Source organism: Rhinopithecus roxellana, chromosome 10, assembly GCF_007565055.1.
Source record: "Rhinopithecus roxellana isolate Shanxi Qingling chromosome 10, ASM756505v1, whole genome shotgun sequence".
Classification (NCBI taxonomy): domain Eukaryota; kingdom Metazoa; phylum Chordata; class Mammalia; order Primates; family Cercopithecidae; genus Rhinopithecus; species Rhinopithecus roxellana.
The window spans coordinates 7417134-7437995 of record NC_044558.1 but is presented as its reverse complement, the minus strand read 5'-3'; the positions used below and the strand labels follow the sequence as shown (position 1 = coordinate 7437995).

The window sequence follows — 20862 nt, the reverse complement described above, 5'->3', positions numbered from 1 at the left end:
GGAAAGGACACCCTATTCAACAAATGGTGCTGGGATAATTGACTAGCCCCATGTAGAAGAATAAATCTGCATTCTCATCTTTCACTTTATACAAAAATCAATTCAAGATGAATCAAATACTTAAATCTAAGACCTGAAGTCATAAAAATTCTAAAAGATAACATTGGAAAAACTCTTCTAGACATTGGCTTAGGCAAAGAGTTCATGACCAAGAACCTCATGACCAAGAAAAGCAAATGCAACAAAGATAAACAGAAGGACTTAACTAAACTGGAAAGCTTCTGCACAGCAAAAGAAATAATCAGGCCGGGCGTGGTGACTCACGCCTGTAATCCCAGCACTTTGGGAGGCCGAGACGGGCAGATCACGAGGTCAGGAGATGGAGACTATCCTGGCTAACACGGTGAAACCCCGTGTCTGCTGAAAATACAAAAAAATTAGCCGGGCATGGTGGCAGGTGCCTGTAGTCCCAGCTACTCGGGAGGCTGAGGCAGGAGAATGGCGTGAACCTGGGAGGCGGAGCTTACCCTGATTTGAGATCACGCCACTGCATTCCAGCCTGAGCCAGAGAGCGAGACTCTGTCTCAAAAAGAAAAAAAGAAGAAGAAGAAGAAGAAATAATCAGCAGAGTAAATAGACAACCCACAGAGTGGGAGGAAATTTTCACAACTATGCATCCAATACAGGTCTAATATCCAGAATCTACAAGGAACTCAAACAAATCAGCAAGAAAAAACAAATAATCCCACCAAAAAGTGGGCTGAGGACATGAATAACAATTCTCAAAAGAATGTATACAAATGGCCAACAAACATGAAAAAAGTGCTCAACATCACTAACGATCAGGGAAATGCAAATCCAAACCACAATGCTGGCCAGGCATCGTGGCTCACACCTGTAATTCCAGCACTTTGGGAAGCCTAGGCAGGTGATCACCTGAGGTCAGGAGTTCCAGACCCACATGGTGAAACCCCCATCTCTACTAAAAACACAAAAATTGCCAGGCATGGTAGCACACTCCTGTAGTCCCAGCTACTTGGGAGGATGAGGCAGGAGAATCACTTGAACTCCAGAGGCTGAGGCAGGGGAACCCAGGAGGTGGAGGTTGCAGTGAGCTGAGATCAAGCTACTGCACTCCAGCCTGGGTGACAGAACAAGACTTCATCTCAAAAAAATAAATAAACAAAAAACAAACAAACAAAAAACACCACACAATGCAATACCACCTAACTCCTGCAAGAATGGCCATAACTAAAAAATAAAAAAATGATAGATATTGGCAGGAATTTGGTGAAAAGGAGACACTTTTACACTGCTGGTGGGAATGTAAGCTAGTACTACCACTATGCAAAACAGTATGGAGATTCCTTAAAGAACTAAAGGTAGATCTACCATTGATCCAGCAATCCCACTCCTGGCTATTCATCCAAAGGAAAAGAAATTATATGAAAAAAAAAAGACACTTGCACACATATGTTTATAGCAGTAAAATTCACAATTGCAAAAATATGGAACCAGCCCAAATGCCCATCAATCAATGAGTGGATTTTTAAAGGAATGAAAAAGTGGCATTGGCAGCTATGTGGATGGAGTTGGAGATCATTATTCTAAGTGAAGTAATTCAGGAATGGAAAACCAAATATCATATGTTTTTACGGATAAGTGGGAGCTAAGCTATGAGGACTCAAAGCCTTAAGAATGATGCAACGGACTTTGGAGACTTGGGAGAAGGGAGTGGGGTAAGAGATAATAGACTACACATTAGGTACAGTGTACACTGCTCAGGTAATGGGTGCACCAAAATCTCAGAAATCACCACAAAAGAATTTATCTATGGAACCAAACACCACCTGTTCCCCAGAAACAATTAAAATAAAAATAATCATAGTAATTTTTAAAATAATAAAAAATTTAAAAAGAAAGACACGAAGTGGTGTATACTGTACAATTTTTATGTGAAATTCCACAGCAGACAAAACTAACATATATTGGCAGACAGCAAGTCAGTGGTTAACTGGAGCTGAGGATGAGAGGAACTGACTAAAATAGGGCATGAATATTTGTCAAAATTCATTGAACTGTGCACTTAAAATGGGAGCGTATCATTGGATATAAATTATAGTCAACAAAGTTGTTTTTCTAATGAAGAAAAGTTTTTAAAATAAAAATTATTGGTCCCCATTCCTAGTGATTCCAATACAGCAGAACTGACATAGGGCCCAGAAATCTGCATTTTCAACAATCCCCATGGATAATTATGCTGCAGGCTGTTTCACTTATCGTATTGGCCTCTAATTTGCTGTCCAAGCACCCAGTTCTTGGACAGCAAATCAACTAGGCAAACAAAGAAAATTCAGAAAAAAAGAGTTTTAGTTTTTGTGCGCCCTTGTTTCATCCCCCAACCTCCATTCTTTAGCTGGAATGCTGGTCACTACCAAAGCATCCTCCTGTGTGCTGTTTCCCCTAACCATGAGCTCAGCTGTGGATAAGCTTCCTTTATTCATTCTTTACAAAAGGAAGTTTGCTAGGCAGATAAATGGGAGAAAAGCAAAATAAAAACACATCACAAATGCAGATAAATCAATATATTTGCAGAGCACAAGTTCGTTCTCATAAGGTCATTCAAGTCTGGCACCACGTGGTGGAGGGGGGTGGCCCAGCTCACTGGGCACATGGTAGCCATAAATATGCCTACCCTGGAGGAAGGGAAGGTTGATAGGGAGCCTGATGGACATGTGTGTGAAGAACGGAACAGCACAACAACAAACATGTGAAGAGCAACCATAGCCCTTCCTTCTTTCCACCCCATTCCTATAAAAGAGGAAAGAACAACTCATTTCCTTCACTGGGCATGTTGGTATGCATCTGTAGTCCCACCTACTCAGGAAGCTGAGGCTAGAGGATTGCTTGATCCCAGGAGGTTAAGGATGGAGTAAGCTATGTTCCTGCCACTGCACCCCAGCCTGGGTGACAGATAAGACCCTGTCTGAAAGAAAAAAAAAAAAAAAGAAAGGAAAAGAAAATAAAAGAAAAAGAAAGGGTCATTTCCCTGCCGAATTAATTTAAACCAAGTGCTCCATTTGCATTCATTAGTTTTTTTGCTGCTACCTGATGCATCTTTCTCATCTCTGGCCCCCTGCTCTGTCTACCTGTTGAAATATTTCCCATTCTTCATGGCCCAACGTGAAGAACACCTCTGTCAGAACTCATCAGATCAACACAGGCAAATGAATCCTCTCCCTCCCCTGAACTCTGTGGCCCTTGGCTTGAAGAGCTCTTACAGAAATCTTGACTTGTGTTTTACTTATTCATATGCATGGCATATCTACTCTATGAGATTGGAATCAACTTGATTATAGAAACGATAACTTATTTTCTATGCAAGATGTGGCTTGCATAGATTCTGGTACATTACTTTGCATCTAGTGGGTGTTTTACATGTGATTATTGTAGACAGTAATGAATGATTCAATCAATGCTGATTAATGTCTCTGAGCTTTTCCTCATGCTGCCTTCCCTTTCTGGAAAACCCTTCCCACATCAAGGATCACTTCCTCCAAGAAGCCTTCCTGGATCTCCAAGCTGCTGGCTCCTATAGCACTCTGGGCAAACCTCTACCTGATTACTCACCACCACCACCATACGTCAAAGTTAATTATTTATAATTTATATATATTTTATATATAATATACAAAACCAATTTCACCCACTTATTTATACGCTTCAAAAAGCCTAAGATTCCATTTTAGTCATGCTTCTCTTACCACCATCTAGCCCAGTGTTTGGTAATAGTGTGCATTTGTTTGTCAAATAGAATGATCTATTCAGAAGCTTCTGGAAGCGTTAGCTCCTTGCCACAGAGGACCTGGTTTATTTAGTGTTTCTATCAGGAACTGCCAAAATTGTCTTTAGGTCTCACTCCCAGAGAAAACCCAGCATGAACAGCCTTCCCATCCCAAGTTTAGTCATGGATGAAGGAAGGAGCAGGACCAGATGCTCTTTAGGGTCCCTTAGAGCCCCAGGATCCTTGGGTTCCAGGGTATTCCCCCGCAGAACAGATTGCTGCGAGCAAAAGAGGCGAGGGTGGCCTCTCCTCAGAGGGTATCTAGATGAACCCCAGCCTCTGGAAGGCCTAGTCCTGGGAAAAAAGAATTCACGTCCCTTCAGGGCCCCACGCCTTCCTCTCCTCCAGCACATTTCTCTTCTTTGCTCCACCTTCCCTTTTTCTGCTTCCTCTCTGACAGCCTCTCCCCTTCTCTTCCTTTCTTTTCTGTTTCTCTTCTCCTACAGGTCCCACCGCACCTTCGCAGTATCGCTGCTTTCCCCTTCGCCTACTTTCCAGTCTGGCCAGTCAGATTCACCGTCCTTTTCGGGTCGCCTGCGTTATCTTGCTTTCCTCCCACGCCCCGACACAGGCTCCCTCTCGCTGGCCTCCTCCCTCTCCTCTCTGCCCTGCAGGCAGCAGAGCCTCCTATGACGCCAAGAGGCAGGGAGGTGGGGAGGCGAGGAGCTGGGGAGGCCTGGAGGTAGGGGGTGGGGTGGGGGTGGGGCCTTGCGCCGCCGCCCCGCCCCGCGATGCGTGTGTGAAGGTCGGGGTGGCGGTGACGCGGCGCCGGCGGGGAGGGAGGCTGGGCCGGTGGGAGAGGGAGGCGAGCCGACCACTGGGCTGTTGGGTTCCCGCGCCCTCGCGCTCCCCGCCGCCAGCCCAAGCGCAGGCAGGGCGCAGGCGGCGGCGGGCGGCATGGAGAGCCTGCTGGAGAACCCGGTGCGTGCCGTGCTCTACCTCAAGGAGCTCACGGCCATCGTGCAGAACCAGCAGAGCCTTATCCACACCCAGCGAGAGCGTATCGACGAGCTGGAGCGGCGGCTGGACGAGCTGAGCGCTGAGAACCGCAGCCTGTGGGAGCACCAGCAGCTGCTGCAAGCCCAGCCTCCGCCCGGGCTGGTCCCCCCGTCATCGGCCCCGCTGCCGGCCGCTCCGGCCGCCGCTCCCCCCGCCGCCGCCAGGGCCCAGGAACCTCTCCAGGACCAGGGACAGCGCTCAGCAGCCGCGCCGCAGCCCGCGCCCGAGCTGCCGTCGCTTCAGCACCACGGACAGCTCCTGGAGCAGCCCCAGCTGGGCCCTGGCAGCAGGGCTCACACACCTCAGTCGCCCCACAAGCATCTGGGGACACAGGGGGCCGTGACTGACAAGGAGAAGGAGCGTCCCCCGAGTTGCTGCGCTGCTGCCGGAGCCCGCCTTCAGCACAAATCCCCCTCCGCCCTCGGCAAGGGCGTCCTGAGCAGGAGACCTGAGTGAGCGGGGAGAGGAGATGGGCTCTGTTGTGGTGGGAGCAAGGGAAGCAAGTGGGTGTGCGGGAGAGCCGCGGACGTTGGGTGCGTAGGAGTCTAAAGGACCGGAGTGATGTGGCCTGAAGGGGCCAGGAGTGTGTAAAGGAGATTTTGGGTAAATGAGGGAACGATATCCGTGCTTGAGAAGGTTTTGGGGAATGTTGGAGCAAAAAGGAGTAACCAGACATTAGTAGGGGCAAAGGAGGAAGGAGGTGGGTGTTAAGTGATTGGTGATAATGGAAACTGAGAGCATTTAAAGGGGGTTAGGCTGGGATGAAGTTCGAGTGAAGATTAAACTGTAGAAAAGAGAACCATTGAAGGAATCTTTTTAAGTGAGAAAAAATTTGGAAGGAAGTTTGGGTGGTAAAAGTATTTGAATGGAGACTGAGATGCGAGAAAAGCTGAAGACTTGGAAAGAGGCATGTGAAGAGCTTTGAAAAGGCTGGGGCCCAGGAAGAGTAGGACCAGGGTAGAGGGGAATTCAGGAGGCCAGGGACAAACCTGAAAAGCAGGAGTGATGTGGGAAACCAGGGAGCTGCAGGCAGAGGAAGAGAAAATGTGGCTCTTTAGCTGGTGAAGTGGGAGTCACAGCTAGGAGTGGCTCATTTGGGGAAGCTTTCTCTTCTCTGACCTGAGTGGGCACCCTTGTTCTGAATTCCCGCAGAGCCGAAGGGGTGTAAGGGAATATCCCATCAAACCAGCGGAGGACTCAGGCATGGTTTGAGGGCTCAGTCTGGCTACAGCTTTTTCTTCCAACTCAAGGAGGGTTTTTCATACGAGGTGTTTGGCCATTGTTGAAAGGGAACAATGACATGAGGGACAGTTGGCAGATGGAGTTGGTATTCAGATGTCATGCCCGTTTAAATCTCCCTGCTAAGGCCAGCAACTGCAAACCTTATTTTCCCTGGTTATCTGCTGATCACTGAAATACTGTCTTGGGTCCTGAGAGAAATGTTAACCTCTCAGTTCCTAGGACTTCAAGCTCTTTCTTCACTCACGAGGTCTGTGAAATAGGAATATGGGAAGAAGATATGAAAGTGTCTGAGACGTTTTCTCCTCTGTACTGGAAAGGCTGTGGCCATGTCAGCTTCTTTTCTCTGATTAGACAAGTGACAGAGAACTAAATAAAGAACAGTTCAAGGGAAAATATACCTGGTCAGCACCCGACCCTGACGATGGTGATGCTAAAGAGAATGCGGAGGGGGAAAGTAGAGCTGAGAATCTCATCTTCATCCAGTTGCATTAAGTCTGGGAGATGCTTGTGAATATTTGCTATAATCCTTCAAAACTCATTTTCTCTTCCCATCTGTGGTAGAGTTACAGAAGTTGGGTTAGGCCAGGGTAGCTCACAGAGTATGTTGATCAAAACCACGGGATCTAGGAGGTGAAGGTCTAACACGATCTGGCTTGGCAGACTTAAAACATTTGATTCAAGTCCCAAGAAGGCACAGTTTTCTACCCCAACTCCTTCAAAACCCCTTTGTACTTCCCTCAGGAAAACATTTGAAGGGTTAAAAGTCACATTTTTATTTTTATTTTTCCTTATCTGGCATAAAAAGCAGAAAGTCAGTTTTCCCTCAATGCCCAAGGCTCAGCAAAAGGCAACATTGTTCCAAGATACTAAGCGGTCTTCTCCCCCACATGAGGGGATGAATTTTTCCAGTCCCCTTCCCTGAGGGCAACTACAGCTACCTGGTCATTATGATTTCTCTCCTCATGACTTTTGGTGTCTCCTTTCTCTCCCACTGCATCTCCACTTTCTTTGCATCCCTTCAGGGCACTGTGTGGCCAAGAAGAGTTGAGGAAAGTTTATTTTTCTTGGACAAAGACATTGCCATGGCCTTCAGAGTGGCCTATGGAACCCGAACCCTTTCATTCAGTTGGCCCTGCTAGGAATCCTGGGGTTTAGGAATCATCTGGGCTCCTGTCCAGCCCCACATGTCAATTCTGGAGAGGAACTGTGACATCCTCATCTTTCCTTCTCACCTGTCCTGCTTTTGCTTCCCAAAGGAGCAGAACAAAAATAAGAAATAATTAGCATGGTGGGGCAGAGTGGAAGTTACTGGAATCCTTCACTTAGAAATTTGCCCCAGGCACTTAACAGTAGCACCTTACTTTCTCCAGATCCTCCAGCTTTTTCTCCTGCTCCCCAAGCCTGCACACCCAGAAACACAGAGACCACAGATGTGCCTGCCTCCCCTCCTCCCTGTAGCTCTCTTTCCTTGAATGTGAAAACATGGTAACCTTGGCTGGTTGAATATCTTCTGGACCACTCATTTCTTTCCCCACAGTGGCCCAACTTCAACCCAAATTTCCCCACAGAGCCTCAGGAAGGAATCACCATTGCTAATGACATGTTTGGTTCTACCCTGCTTTCTGCCCATGGCCTGTTTTGTATGTTTGTTCTCCTCTGCCCATAGTTGTCCATGATGAGGGACAAGATGGAGCCAGCAGGCAGAGAGAGATCTCCATGGATAGGAAGAGGTCAGGAGGAGGAGAGCAGAGCCAGCAGCCCCCTCCCTGGCATTGCTCCTGGGGAGCTCCCTGCAGAACTGGTTCTCTACTGGGAGTGTTGAAGCGGGAGGAAGAGATGGCACAGTGGGTCTTCCGAACATGGGTTTCCTGTGAATCTTCCCTCATTCCTCCTCTGGCCTCATTTCAGTGAGAACGCGGCCCCAGTGAGGTGGCTGAAGAGTCGGTGAGGGTTTCCAGGGCCACGCACTCTGATAGATGCATTATATCCTCACACAGTTTGACTTTTATCCCCAGAACTCCTCTTCCTACCCAATTCCAGGAGAGGCAGAAGCCTTAGAGAACTGGGATTGGAAAATAATGAATCATTTAATTGCCATCTTATCTGCATCAATACATAATCTGGCCTCTCTCCCTCCTTCAGCTGAGGGAGACACAAAGGTAGTGGTCTTGGAGGTCAGTCCAAAAAGGCAGCAATGTGTGGGTGAGTGAATGCAGAGATATTATGGAAGGAAAATATTTGAAGGGTTAAAATTCTTTCTCTGCATGCTTCTTGATTCTTGCTAAGCTCTGACCCCCACTGCTTTTGCCTCTTAATGAAAGCAGCAAATATAGCTTGCTCCTCTTTATTTTTTCAATCAAGGCTCACGACATCTACAGAATTTATTATTATCCCTTTCCTGGTTGGTACCAGGACCTCAACTTGACTTGACAAATCCTCTTGCCATGGAAGCACATGAACTTATCTGAAGCTGCTGGCTTCAGTGGCTTCCGAGCACATTTGCGCACCTACCAGTCATGCATTTACTGTCCATGGATGACAAGGCTTGTCCATGTCTCCAAGGCCACAGGCAGATGATTGCTGGAGGATAAATTCTTGCATCCCAATTCAAATTCAGCTCCTACTCCAAATCCCCACCTCAATGTGACTAGGAAGTCTGAAGGGCTCCACAACTCCTGTCTTCTCTCTGTTACATTGCTTCTTCCTTTCACATCCCTCCTCTCCCTTACTACTTTCCTCCCTTTTTCTTTCCTTCTCTTCTCCCCTTCTACCTCTCCCTCAAACACTTTCTCTCTCCCATCTTCTCTTCCTTCTATCCTTCTTCCACTTAAGCTACACAGGGAAATCTCTTTTCTCTCTACCCTCATCCTTTAAGCATGAAATCAATCTTGAGTATCTTTTGAGCTCCCTGTTCTCATACTGACTGGAGGCTGGGATGGCTTGAAGAGTTCTGGATGTGTTTTTAGCCTGATTTGTCTAAGATGCTGATGGGAACTGGGGTCTCTGCTCCTATTGAGTCAGAGTTGCTTGAAGATGATCGCTCATGACTGACCCATCCTGGGAGCTATTAAGAAAGTGTGAAGGTCTATCAGTCAACTAGATGTATCAAGTGTCCAGTCTATTCAAAACCCTGCACTCAGTGTTGTGGAAAGATTGGAAAGAAGCAAATGGTCCTGGCTCAAAATAAATGAGAACGTATCTAGAAACGTCTAAACATGTGTAAGCATATTGCAGCTGCCTAGAGCAATCCTCTATCAGAACAGCACAAGGTAAAAAAGGTGAGTATACAAATCATGTTAAGAGCCAAAGAGCAGGTTTTTTTCATTGAAGTCAAAGGTTTATGTCAGAATAGTAAGAGGCAAGGACAGCTGGAAAGGAAACAGAAGCAGAAAATTCAATCCGTGAAGTACCTATTTTGCATGTCCATTTCATTCTAGCCTCTAATGCTACAGCTCCCCACTCATCCTAAGCCCCTCCCCAAAGGGCTAAACCCTGTCACTAGGTGAGGACAGTCTAAACACACAGGGACCTTGTCTACCTTGTGCCCAGAAGGCCTGGTTGCTGAGGAGGCATCGTATGGCCCATGCTCATCAATCTGCCTGTCCTCTTGTTCTTCCCCTATCCCCAGCAGGGAGAGACAGTTTCTAGTCTAAGAAATGGGGCCAGGATGAAGGCTCACCGGGAGGAGGGAGTGTGCATCTTTTTGTTTATATCTAGAAGCTGGCATAGAGTGGCCACTTGCAAAGATTTGCTGCCCTTTGCCTTTCTGAGGGCCTAGGTCACTGCTCTTCCCTTCTTTTCATCCAAAAATAATGCATTTAAGAGAACCAAGTCATCCCCTGGTCTCTGGGAAACCCTGATTGTCTCACTCCTCCTTACTAGCCTCCATGCCGTGTTCCACACCAGCTCCCTCTTCCTTCACTCCCCATCTCTCCCCAGACCCACACAGCAAATGCCATAGGGCCTCACAAAGGCCTCCTGGCACATTTTCCCGCTGGCCCACAACCAAGCAAGAGAAACAACAGTTGGTCCTGCTGATTCAGCAAATCTCTGTGCAGCCTGAGTTTCAAAGGTCACTTATGAGAAAAGGCAGCCGGGGTCAGGGCTGGATGGAGAGGGAATGGAAGGGAGGGTAACATTGAAAAAGAGGGAAGGGCTGGGACAAACATCGGGGCTAGCAATCTGGAAAGAGACTCAACTCCTGAATTTCCATCCCATGTAAAGATTTTTAGACAAGCTGCCTTGTTGGAAAGCCTGAACAGTATTTTTTCACTGGAGCCTAAGCATGTCTCAGTGGCCCTGGGCACAGGGCAACAGCAGCTTAGTAAGGAGTTCTTAGTAAGAGGCCCTGAGGACACACTCACTGCACCTAGCAGATTCTCAAATGTGAGGCCATCTGGCAGGGTTTCCAAGGCCTGGGTCACTGCAGCAACTTCCTCCTCTGCTTCTGGAAAAGCACAAAGTGCAGGTTCCCACAAAGGCTCCAAAGGGTTGCCTATTTCCATGGAAGAAAGGGGTGGTCATCTTTATTTCAGTCAATGAGGGCATTAACAAAAAGAAAGGGAATCAGGGCCAGGTGTGGTGGCTCACGTCTGTAATCCCAGCACTTGGGTAGGCCGAGGCAGGTGGGTCACGAGTTTGGGAGATGGAGACCATCCTGGCTAACATGGTGAAACCCCGTCTCAAGTAAAAAAAAAAAAAAAAAAAAGTTAGCTGTGCATGGTGGTGGGCTCCTGTAGTCCCAGCTACTCGGGAGGCTGAGGCAGGAGAATGGCGTGATCCCAGGAGACAGAGCTTGCAGTGAGCCGAGATCGTGCCGCTGCACTCCAGCCTGGGCAACAGAGTGGAACTCCGTCTAAAAAAAAAAAAAAGAAAAGAAAAAAGAAAGGGAATCAGGAGTAAGGCAAGGGCAAAGCTAAATCTTTCAGGCTGAAAGGAATTTCAGGTAACCACTGGATCACATGGGTTCAAGATCTAGGTAGTTGAGAACATGGGCTTCGGTCAGGCACAACTGGGGAGAAATCTTGGTACCTCCACAGCTGTGAGACCTCGCCTTCACTGTTCACTTTCTTTTAGCCTCTGTTTTTCCACTTATAAAATGAGGAAAATATCCACCTTAAAGACTTGTTGTAAAGTTTTAAAAATTACATATCATTTATTTAGTACTGTCTGGGGCATAGTAAGTGCTCAATACATTGCAGTGTTTCTACAGATAAAGAAACCAAGATGGGCAGATCAGTTGAGGTCAGGAGTTTGAGACCAGCCTGGCCAACATGGTGAAATCCTGTCTCTACTAAAAATACAAAATTATCCAGGGATGGTGGCCCATAGTAGTCCCAGCTACTGGGGAGGCTGAGGCAGGAGAATCATTTGAATCCAGGAGGCTGAGGTTGGCAGTGAGCTGAGATTGTGCCATTGCACTCCAGTCTGGGTGACAGAGCGAGACTCCATCCTCCCAAAAAAAGAAAAAGAAGAAGAAAAAGAAACCGGGGTCCCAGAAAGATAAGAGGTTCACCCATTGTCAGATGACAGTGACAGACCAGAATGCAGGGTCAGGGTTTCTTCTACACTGCCAGGCCACCTTTCTACATGTGCTCTTTTCTCATTTACACTCTAAATCTGGCCCATGTGCACTCAAGCCATTCCAGACACAGGAATGTTGAGCTTACCTTGAAAAGCTACCAGCAGCACAAATCCATCATCCCTCTGTTATTTGTAATGCTGCCTCACAACTTCCTAGCTGGCAAAGGCTTCTTTAAGCCCAACTAAAACCTCTTCTGTTGCATTTTAAGATTATTTGCACTTCTCTTAAGTATATCAAAGAGATCTGAGTTATCACTTGATGCCCCATGGTAAGAGCAATCACCCCTATTTCCTAATTAGGAAAATTACAGTCTCATCTAGGAGAAGGTACACCAACTCGCCAACGACAAAAGTGGAAAGTGAGGGAAATGGCATCTGAACCCAGGAAGTGCTTCCCACTTCTTCCGAATGGAGGCTGAATCAATTTCTCCAAGTTCCTCCTTCCTAGGGATGGAAGGTAGACCTGTATCTCTTCAGGACTATGAGGTCAGAAAGCTGAAAAGAACAGCAGGGAGGGACTAAGAAGCCCAATGGGCGTTTGTGGGTTTTCTTCTCTTAAAGACTTTTCTTACATGAGATATCTTCCAGGAAAATGAAAACAAATGAAAAAGAAAAGATGGTGGCCTTCTAAAATTCTCTCCCAGGGTGTTTGTGACTATGAGGCTACCATAGGCAAAGACTGCTGATGTGTGTGTGTGCTGGGGTGGGAGTGGAGGACAGACTATTTCGTTGTTGCTCTTTGGTTGGAATAAGGGATCTGGGAGGGTTATGTAACTCTTCAAGATGTGTGTGTGCTGAGCAGCACCTTTTCTCCCTGGCAGGTGGGCTGCTATGGACAGAGGTCATGTGGGCAGCCTGTCCAAGTCCCTGCCCAGAGAAGGGCCCCACGCTCTGTGCTGGCATCAGACCATTCCCTCTAAGCCACAGCTTCAGGGCCTAGAGGCTTTTAGGAGCTGGGCCAGGGTCTCCTAGCCCCTTTGGGGAGTTAACCAAATATCAGAGCTAGAAGGATTCTTCCAGGTAACCTGTTCAAACTCTCATTTGGCAAATGAGAAAACTAAGGCCTGAGAAGAAAGTGACTGTTGCTTCCAAACTAGTTAGTGGCAGAACTAAGTTTAGAGCTCAGATTCTCTTAACTCTTCATCCACTGCTCTCAACATTATGTGATGATGGACCAAAAGAGCCAGTCAGGGCTGCTTCACGGGTGTGCAAGGCCAAACTTACAGCTAGTCCCGTAACCCCAGGAAGGTCCCTCGGCCTTCCAGAATATCTCAACTATGCTAATAATTCCACAGCCAGAGATGACTTTGGGCACTTCAAGGTTATCCTCCTTGTTTAAATGCAAATTTTCCTAGGAAGGGGGAAAAATCAACACATGTAGCCTTATCAGCCTTTCAGACTTGAGTGGAAAGAGTTTATTTGAGCAATTTCCCAGAGCAGGGTTTGGTAAGAGGGGAGGGTACTGTGGTAGCACTGGTTAACTAAGGGCCAGGGAAGGAGACTGCTAAGGAGCTGAAGGGCTCATGAGGGAGGCAGTTCAGAGTCTAAATGTATTTTTAGCTCAACCAAATTTTGCAGAGAATTGGAATTGCCTTGTTTGGCCCTGATAAGGAAAGGGGAGGGACACAGGGCACTTCCACTGACTTGTCATGGAATGGTAAGTCTTTGGGCCGTGGAAGGGATACTTTCCCAGTGAACTTCACGTGTGGAAGTCATAAAGCAAGAAGTTAAAGAGCATGATGATGTGTGATAAACTTGTTTGCTCCTTTCTAGATCTTAAAATAATTTTTTGGATGGTGAAATGTCACATGACTCTGTTGGGGTTTGCTATGGGGCAGGAAGATGTGGGCAGGAAGAGCTGGCAGGCAGCAGAGGTTGGTGTCGCACGAGCCTGAAGGGGATAGGAGATGAGAGTCAAACTCAACACCTAGAAGGTGCATGATAAATACTGGTTGAATAAATAAACTCTCCATCTGTAGGGCCCAGGCAGGCTCATAGATTGTTGAGTGGAGGTGGGTTGTGGTATCGGGGCTGAGGAAGAGTTGGGCAGAAGGGAGGACCCCTGTGCTTGGGTCCAACAGCACAGCTCACTGTCCTGCGGCTGAGCCCATGTGGAAAGCTGGACTCAGAGGCTCAGCTCTTCAAGCTCTTCAGGCTGGTTGGGGTGTGAGAGGGATGAGAGGTGAGGGCAGTACTGCCCCTGGCAATAAACAGAACTGACCCCAATCCTAGCTATGAGCAAGGAGAGCCCTCTCCTCCCTCTGCCCCCAGCCTCTGACCAGTCTGTCAGCCCAGGAAGCTGCATTAAGAACGTAAACTCTGCAGAGAGAGTTTCATCACACATGCGTGTGCACACACACAAGCACGGCCCTGTCAGCAGGTGGAGTGAGAAATGGGCAACGGGCCTACGAAGGCAGGAGGGAAAGGAGGCTTGCATTGTGGCCATATCTCTGGGGGAAAAGAGCGGGAAGAGCTGGATTCTGGGATCATGAACCAGCAGCACCCAGGTTCCAGGCCCCTTACTCCTATTTCTCAACCAGGCAGGATCAGCTCTGTTCAGGGAAGTGTCAATACTGTGACAAGAGGGTGAGCAGGTGGCGTGGAGGCGTTTGTGGACCTGAGTGGGCATGACTCTGCATGGACAACTGTGTGTTACTGACTTGGGCTGGGGGAGCTGGAGGACAACCCACACTATACTAAAAAGATGCACAGGCTTCACAGCAAAGATCAGCCTAGCTTTATCTCAGTATCTCCCAGTGAACCCTGGCCTGGTCACACCATCAGCACTCCCGGTTCCTTTTCCTTTCTCTGCGTGAAGTGTTTCATCTCCATTGGCTAGCCAGGTCTTCCTGGGTCTTCCCCTCTGTAAAATGGGGCAAATCTACCGCGTCTCCATGCCCACTCTGTCTGGAGCATGCAGGAGACCAGGCCCCCGAGGACTGAGCTCCTGGGAAGAAGGCTGTGTGGAAGGCGACAGGTACAGGGGCCGTGTCACTGGAATTCTATGGAGGTATAGTGTTTGGAAGCTCAGGTACAGGGCGGTGAGACACACAGAAAGCTGTCGTGTGATTTTTCCCTGCAGGATATCTCCGCCTAGCTGAGGCCAGGGCCTGGCGCCAATGATCTCTCAGGACTTGGGATGCATCAGGTCAAACCAGCCAACCACTTGCCTCCAATCAGGAATGCACTCCCCATGGCAGGCAGAGAGACAAGGGAGTTCCACAATTTCTTCCTTGATGAATGATTCCTGTCTACCACAATTTTCATTCAATGCATCAAATCAACCAATGATTATTTAAAAACAGCAGCAACAAAAACTCTGCAAAGCGGGTGGGAATTTCCTGTTTGGGTCTAGCCTCTGTGCTTCCTGTGCATAGCCTGGTCTTTACCCTGGATGCTTCCAAATGGGCATCATCTGGCATCTCTGACATTCTTGATGCTACTTAACGCATGATAAGAACCCATCAGAGAAGGCCAAAGGGATTTCCAGAGACAGGTAGAGGCACTGCGCTGGGCAGCACCAGGGAGGAATATTATCTTTTCAAGCAGCTGGATTCTGACCCAGAAGCCAGAACTCCTGAGTACTGAGGTCAGCACCTTTTTCACACACCCCCAACTATAAGCTTGAGGCAAACCCCTCCCCTTCTCTGGACCTCGATTTCCCCTCCTGCTCAATGGGGACATCTTGGTCCTCCCTCTTCCCCCTTCTACCAGGTCGCCAAGGCCGGCAAAGCAGAGCTGTCTGGGGGCTACCGCAGCAGGAAGGACCGAGCTTAGATATGAAAAAAGGCTTCTAAAGGACGAGAGCCACAGAAACAGCGCTCCACCTGGCTCAGGATAGGGGACTCTCTCCCTTTCAAGAACAAAAGATGGCAGACGCCCGGGGGCCTTGGGGCAGAATGAGGTAAATTCTGCAAGGACTTCCACATCTAAGACCCTAGAAATCTGCAGGCGGCCTCCTCCGACCATGCATGCGTAAAATCCGGGAGCAGCAGGAGGGGAGGACTCGGGTGCAGCCGGCCTCCCTGGGGTGTCCCTCAGTCCCTCCGCCCCCGACCTTGGCCGGGCCAGCCTGGGAAAAGCCTTTCCTCTGTGCGCGCTCCCAGGGCTCCTCCGTGGGGACGGAACACGGAGTCGGGCTCTCGGCTGCGTGGGCGGGCTGGCTAGCAGCAGGCAGACGAGAAGGAATCTCCCGGCCCACGCGCCCCCTCCCAGCGTCCAGCCTCGCACTTCCTCGCGGGGGCGGCGGCGAGGACCCGCACCCCGGCGCTGGGAAGCCTCGCGCGCCCCGCCGCCCCGCCGCCCCGCCGCCCCGCCGCCCCGCCGCCCCGCCGCCCCGCCGCCCCGCCGCCCCGCCCGGCTGAGGAAGGCGGCTGCTGAGTCACCCGCTGAGGGAAGCGCCGCCCGGGTGCCCCCGCCTCCCAGCGCCGCGGCGCCCCCGCGCCCCCCACCCCCCACGCCCGCCCCCACGCCCGCCCCCACGCCCACGCAGCCTGGCTGCGCACAGCCGCCCGCCCACGGCGTCCGGGGCCTCCCCGCGCAGGGCGCCGCCGCCTCCCGCGTTCCCAGCCCGAGGGGGCGCGGAAGGGGCTTCGCGGCTTCCGCACCGCCCGCCGCCGCTGCTGCTGCTCGTGCTGCCGCCAACCCGGGGAGCGACGGGGCCCCGGGGGCTCCCCCGGCCTTCGGGCTGGCTGCTGGACGCTGGATGTGCGCCCCTCCTCGGCCTCCGTGGGCCACAGTCCAGGCTAGTGTGATGGTGTGAGTAGACTCCCTTGGAGAAGAAGGGGACATTGAGGCGGGGGCGGCTAGGAGGGGTCGGGGATGAGGACGGTGACACCGAGGTTCAAATTCTACTCAGAATCCACCTTTCCTGGTCTTCCTTGTACCCAAGACACCTCGGCAAAAAAATACATTTAAAACTCCCAGCCTTATCTTAGCCTTGGCATGTTTATATTTGTATTTTATCGAATCACAGTCTTAGAATTCCCAGGGGTGTAGGTCGTCTTCTCAGCCTACGGTGCAGCATAATAGTTCCGATAGGGCCCTGGGTTTGAATCTCGATTCGGTCGTTTACTTGCTGTGTGATCTCAAGCAGTGACAGCCTCGCGTTTCCCGTTCGTGAACTAAGGAATACGAATAGTACCGCCCTCCTGGGATTGCTAGGAAAATTCAGGGGTAATGCCAGTAAAGCGTCAGGCAAGCCAAGTGCCTGGCACGCAGTGAGGGCTCAACGCGTGGTAGTTGCTGTTATTCTGGGACCTTTCTAGTGGCAGAAAGTGCTTTATGAAGGTGAGAGGCCTCACCACTCCCCACCCTGACCCCGGCGTCTTCTAACGGGTTCTGAACAGTACTCCTTCCCTGTTTGACTTCCCTGAATATTTGAAGGCAGATAGCCATCCTTCCCTTCCCTTCCCTTGCCTTCGGGTCCACTGACGCCCCTCCCCCGTCTACTTTCAGGAGATCGTACCTGATGCTGGCACTTCCTGCTCCTCATGGCTCTGCGGGTGGCTCTGCCTCACCTGGATCACTGCTCTCCCAGAGCACAGGAGCTGAGAGTGAGCCCTGCAGTGCAGGGGCTGTGGCCAGACCAGCTTTGGGCACAGGGAGGCCCTCCCTCACTCCCTGCCTAGCTTTGGATGGTGGCTAGGGACCCACTGGCTTTCTCCGCCCCAGCCATAGATGGGACCTAGCACACATGAGGTCAGCTAAAGCCTCAGGCTCTTTGGCTTGAAGGACTCTGGCTTCTAGCCACCTCTACTTGTGCAAGTGGCTTTTAACTTACACACAAAATTGCCAATATAATTTGCTTTTAATGTAATTCACCATTTCCTTTTTTTAAGAGATGGTGACTCTGTCACCCAGACTGGAGTACAGTGGCACAGTCATTGCTCTCTGCAGCCTCGAACTCTTGGGGTCAAGTGATCCTCCCACCTCCGTCTCCCAAGTAGCTAGGACTACAGGCATGCGTGGTGACACCTGACTCATTTTTTTTGGTTTTGTAGAGACGGAGGTCTCCCTGTGTTGCCCAGGCTGGTCTCGAACTCCTGGCCTCAGGCAATCTTCCCAATTCAGCCTCCAGAGTCGTTTGATTCACTCTTTTCAAATAGATAATACATTGACCTAGTACAAGATTTAAAAGAAAAGAGTTTGCTGAAAAGCATCTCCCCCATTCTTGTTTCCTAACCACTCAAATTCCTCCCCGCCCCTACACCTTCCAGCAACCACTATTATTTCTCACGTCTTTCCAGCTGTATTATATGTACATTCAAGCAAAATGTGTATTTCTTTTTACAGAGATACTAGTATGCTATGCGCTGTTCTGCACCATGAGTTTTGTTCCCTAATAATGCATCTTAGTGATCTTTCCTTATTAAATATAAAAAGAGCTGCCGCATTCTTTTTTATAGCTGCAAAATATTCCACTGTATGGCTGTGAAGCTAGGTCCTTTTTGCTGTCTGCTGAGAGTTTTGGAAGGCAAGTAATTATTTAAGGTGGGCTTTCCCAGGGCCAGAGAGGGGAGGAAGCAGGTATTATTGTGCAGCTCCATTTGAACTTGCCCCTCAGGCTGACGTGCTGCTGCAGCCTCTTACAGCATGGGTCAGGTGCGGCCGAAATACGACTCCGTGGGTGTGCTTCTCAGTCTGAAAACTCCAGCTTGGCTCACTTTTGTTTCCCGGGGCTCCCTTTGTTGTCAGCAGTCATCAAGCTTGGGGGAACCATCAGGGTGCTATCATCTGGCTCAAAACCAGCTGAAGGTGAGTCATGCAACCCCACCAATTTCAGGAAGCCTTCCCGAACCGATCTGATAAATAAATAGATGTTCTTACAGCCTCGCTCCTTACTTTCCACCCCAGGCTGAGCACACACCAGTCCTTGCTAAGAACAAAATTAATTCTTTATTCTTGTGGCTTAGAAAAGCTTGTTTCCTTCTCTCTGTAAGTATATATTTTCCTGGCATCTGTATTCTTCCTTTCACTTAACAAATATTGTCTGCTGTGTGCCAGTTACTATTCTAGGCCCTGGGGTATAGCAGTGAACAAAGAAACTCCCAAATTCCTTCATGAAGCTTACAGACAGACAAGGTCATTAGTGAAAACTTACAGTGCATCTGATGGGATAAGTGCTCCGGAGAAAAAGCAGAGAAGAGAGCCGGAGTAAAACAATCTGCACTTTCAAACTGGGTGCCCTGGGGAGAGAGCACCTGAGCAAGGTCCTGAAGGAGGGGAGGGAGGGAGTTCTGCGGCTGTCTGGGGATGGGCGTTCCTGGCAGAATGAACAGCTAGCATAGAGGCCAAGGTGGGACCCTGCCAGGTTGTTCAAGTAAGACAAGGGCCCAGAGAGCACAGGGAGAGGCATCTGAGGCAAAGTCGGAGAGACTGGTGGGGTATGGGAGGGTAGGACGGTGCAGGGGTATAGCAGATCTTGTAAGAGATTCTCAGCTGGGATTTCCAGGTCCACCAGGGAGCATTTGAAAACGTGTGGGGACATTTTAGTTGCCACAATAACTGGTGGGGCTTGGGTGAGGGAGGTGTTTGTTCTATGGCATGCAGTGGGTAAGGGCCACGTCAAACATCCTTCAGTGCATGGGACAGACCACACAGTGAAGACTTTTCCTGCCAAAAATGCCACTGTTTCTTGTTGAGGGCATTGGAGTCCATTAGGAATTGTTTGGCTTTTACCTTCAGAAAAACTAGGAACCAGTGGATGCCTTTGAGCAGAGGGTGCTTAAAAGGAACTTTGGATGCTTGTTTGAGAATAGACTGAAGAGGGAAGAAAGACAGATGCAGGGAGTTCAGGTAGAAGGTTGTCACACAGCCCAGGTAAGAGATGCTAGTAGCTTGGACCAGGGTAGTAGCAATGAAAGTATAATCTGTAGCCAAAACAACAGTGCTTCCTGAGGGATCAGTGTGGGGTGTGAGACAAAGAGGAGCTGAGGATGAGTTCAAGGTTTGGGGCCAAAGTTATTAGAAGGATGGGATGGAGAAGTCCATGGGGGATGAGGAGGGTTTGAGCATTTGACGGATGGCGTTTGAGACAGCTCTTAGATATTTGAGAGGAGATGTGCAGTAGGCATTTCGAATGGGCTGGAGGTGTAACTTTGGGATGCTTTTAAAGCCTTGAGACTGGGCCACGCTACCAAGGGGTGAGAACAGAAGACAAAAGAGGCCCAGGGCAGAGCTGCAGTGCACACAATGCTAACAGGTGGGCATGGGAGCTGAGAGGGAGCACCCAGAGGGAGAAGAACAGCCAGGAGAAGCACGTAGTGTTCTGGCAAAGAGCGTTTCCACAACTGCTGAAACGTGGAGGATGCAGACTGAGAATTGTCCATTAGCTTTAGCAACATTCAGATAATTGGTGACCTTGAAAAGCGTGGTCTTGGGAGTGCAGTGGATTTGGAGGCTTGATTAGTGGGTTTGAGAGAGAAGGGAGAAGAGACTTGAGAGACAAATCAACCAAATAGAACATGTGGACCCTTGATCAGGCTTGATTTAGACAAAGCAATTGGAACTAGACATTTTTAAGACAGGGGAATTTGAACATAGATGAAGTATTAGGTGATGTTAGAGAATCATTAATTTAGTTAGGGATGATGAAGATACTCGTATTTTTTTTAAAGTTCTTACCTATTAGAGGGATACATTGTGGGTGAAATGATATTTCTGGGGCTTGCTTTATAATACTGTAGCAAAAAAGTTGGGAAATAGAAGACTGGCAAGATATATGTTTGAAATTTCCCTAATAAAATGTGTAAAAGATGCCAGAATGGGAGGAATTATAGAAAGTGAGTGTAGAAAACGCTGATGAGTTTTGCTATAAAGAGAAGCAAAGAAATGAGGTGACAGCTGGAGGGACGAAGTGGGTTCAAGAGAAAGGATTGTTCTTTAAGATGGGAGAAGTGATAGTATGTTTGTTTCAGCAGCATGTCAGCTAACTACACGTGCTGATCGTCCACCATGGCAAAGGCCCTGTCCTAACTCCTGTAGGGAAACTGAGAATGACTGCATCACTCCCGGAGGAAAGCCATCATTTAACGAAAGCTAATGCTGACTATGAGTGAGGCACGCTATTAAGCACTTTACAAACTTTCTCTCAACGTGTCCTAATAGCACCTTTCTGAGCTGGGCTCCATTCTGCATTCCAGGCAACACGAGGTTGCTCGTGCAGATTCACACTCAGCCAGTGTGACCCTGGC

At 49.1% G+C, this 20862-nt stretch overlaps 1 protein-coding gene and 1 pseudogene across 2 annotated transcripts in view; both read left to right on the top strand.

Moving 5' to 3' along the window:
• The first annotated feature begins 4629 nt into the window (after positions 1–4629).
• LOC115899979 lies at positions 4630–7377 on the top strand (annotated as a pseudogene). The gene has a single exon (XR_004059624.1). The product of XR_004059624.1 is annotated as an IQ motif and SEC7 domain-containing protein 3 pseudogene (transcript).
• Positions 4902–20862, top strand: part of LOC104672275 (IQ motif and Sec7 domain ArfGEF 3) — a 107134-nt gene continuing 91173 nt past the window's right edge. Inside the window, exon 1 of the mRNA XM_030939234.1 lies at positions 4902–5295. The gene's annotated coding sequence lies outside the window, so the exon portion shown is untranslated. The remainder of the gene's footprint in view (positions 5296–20862) is intronic.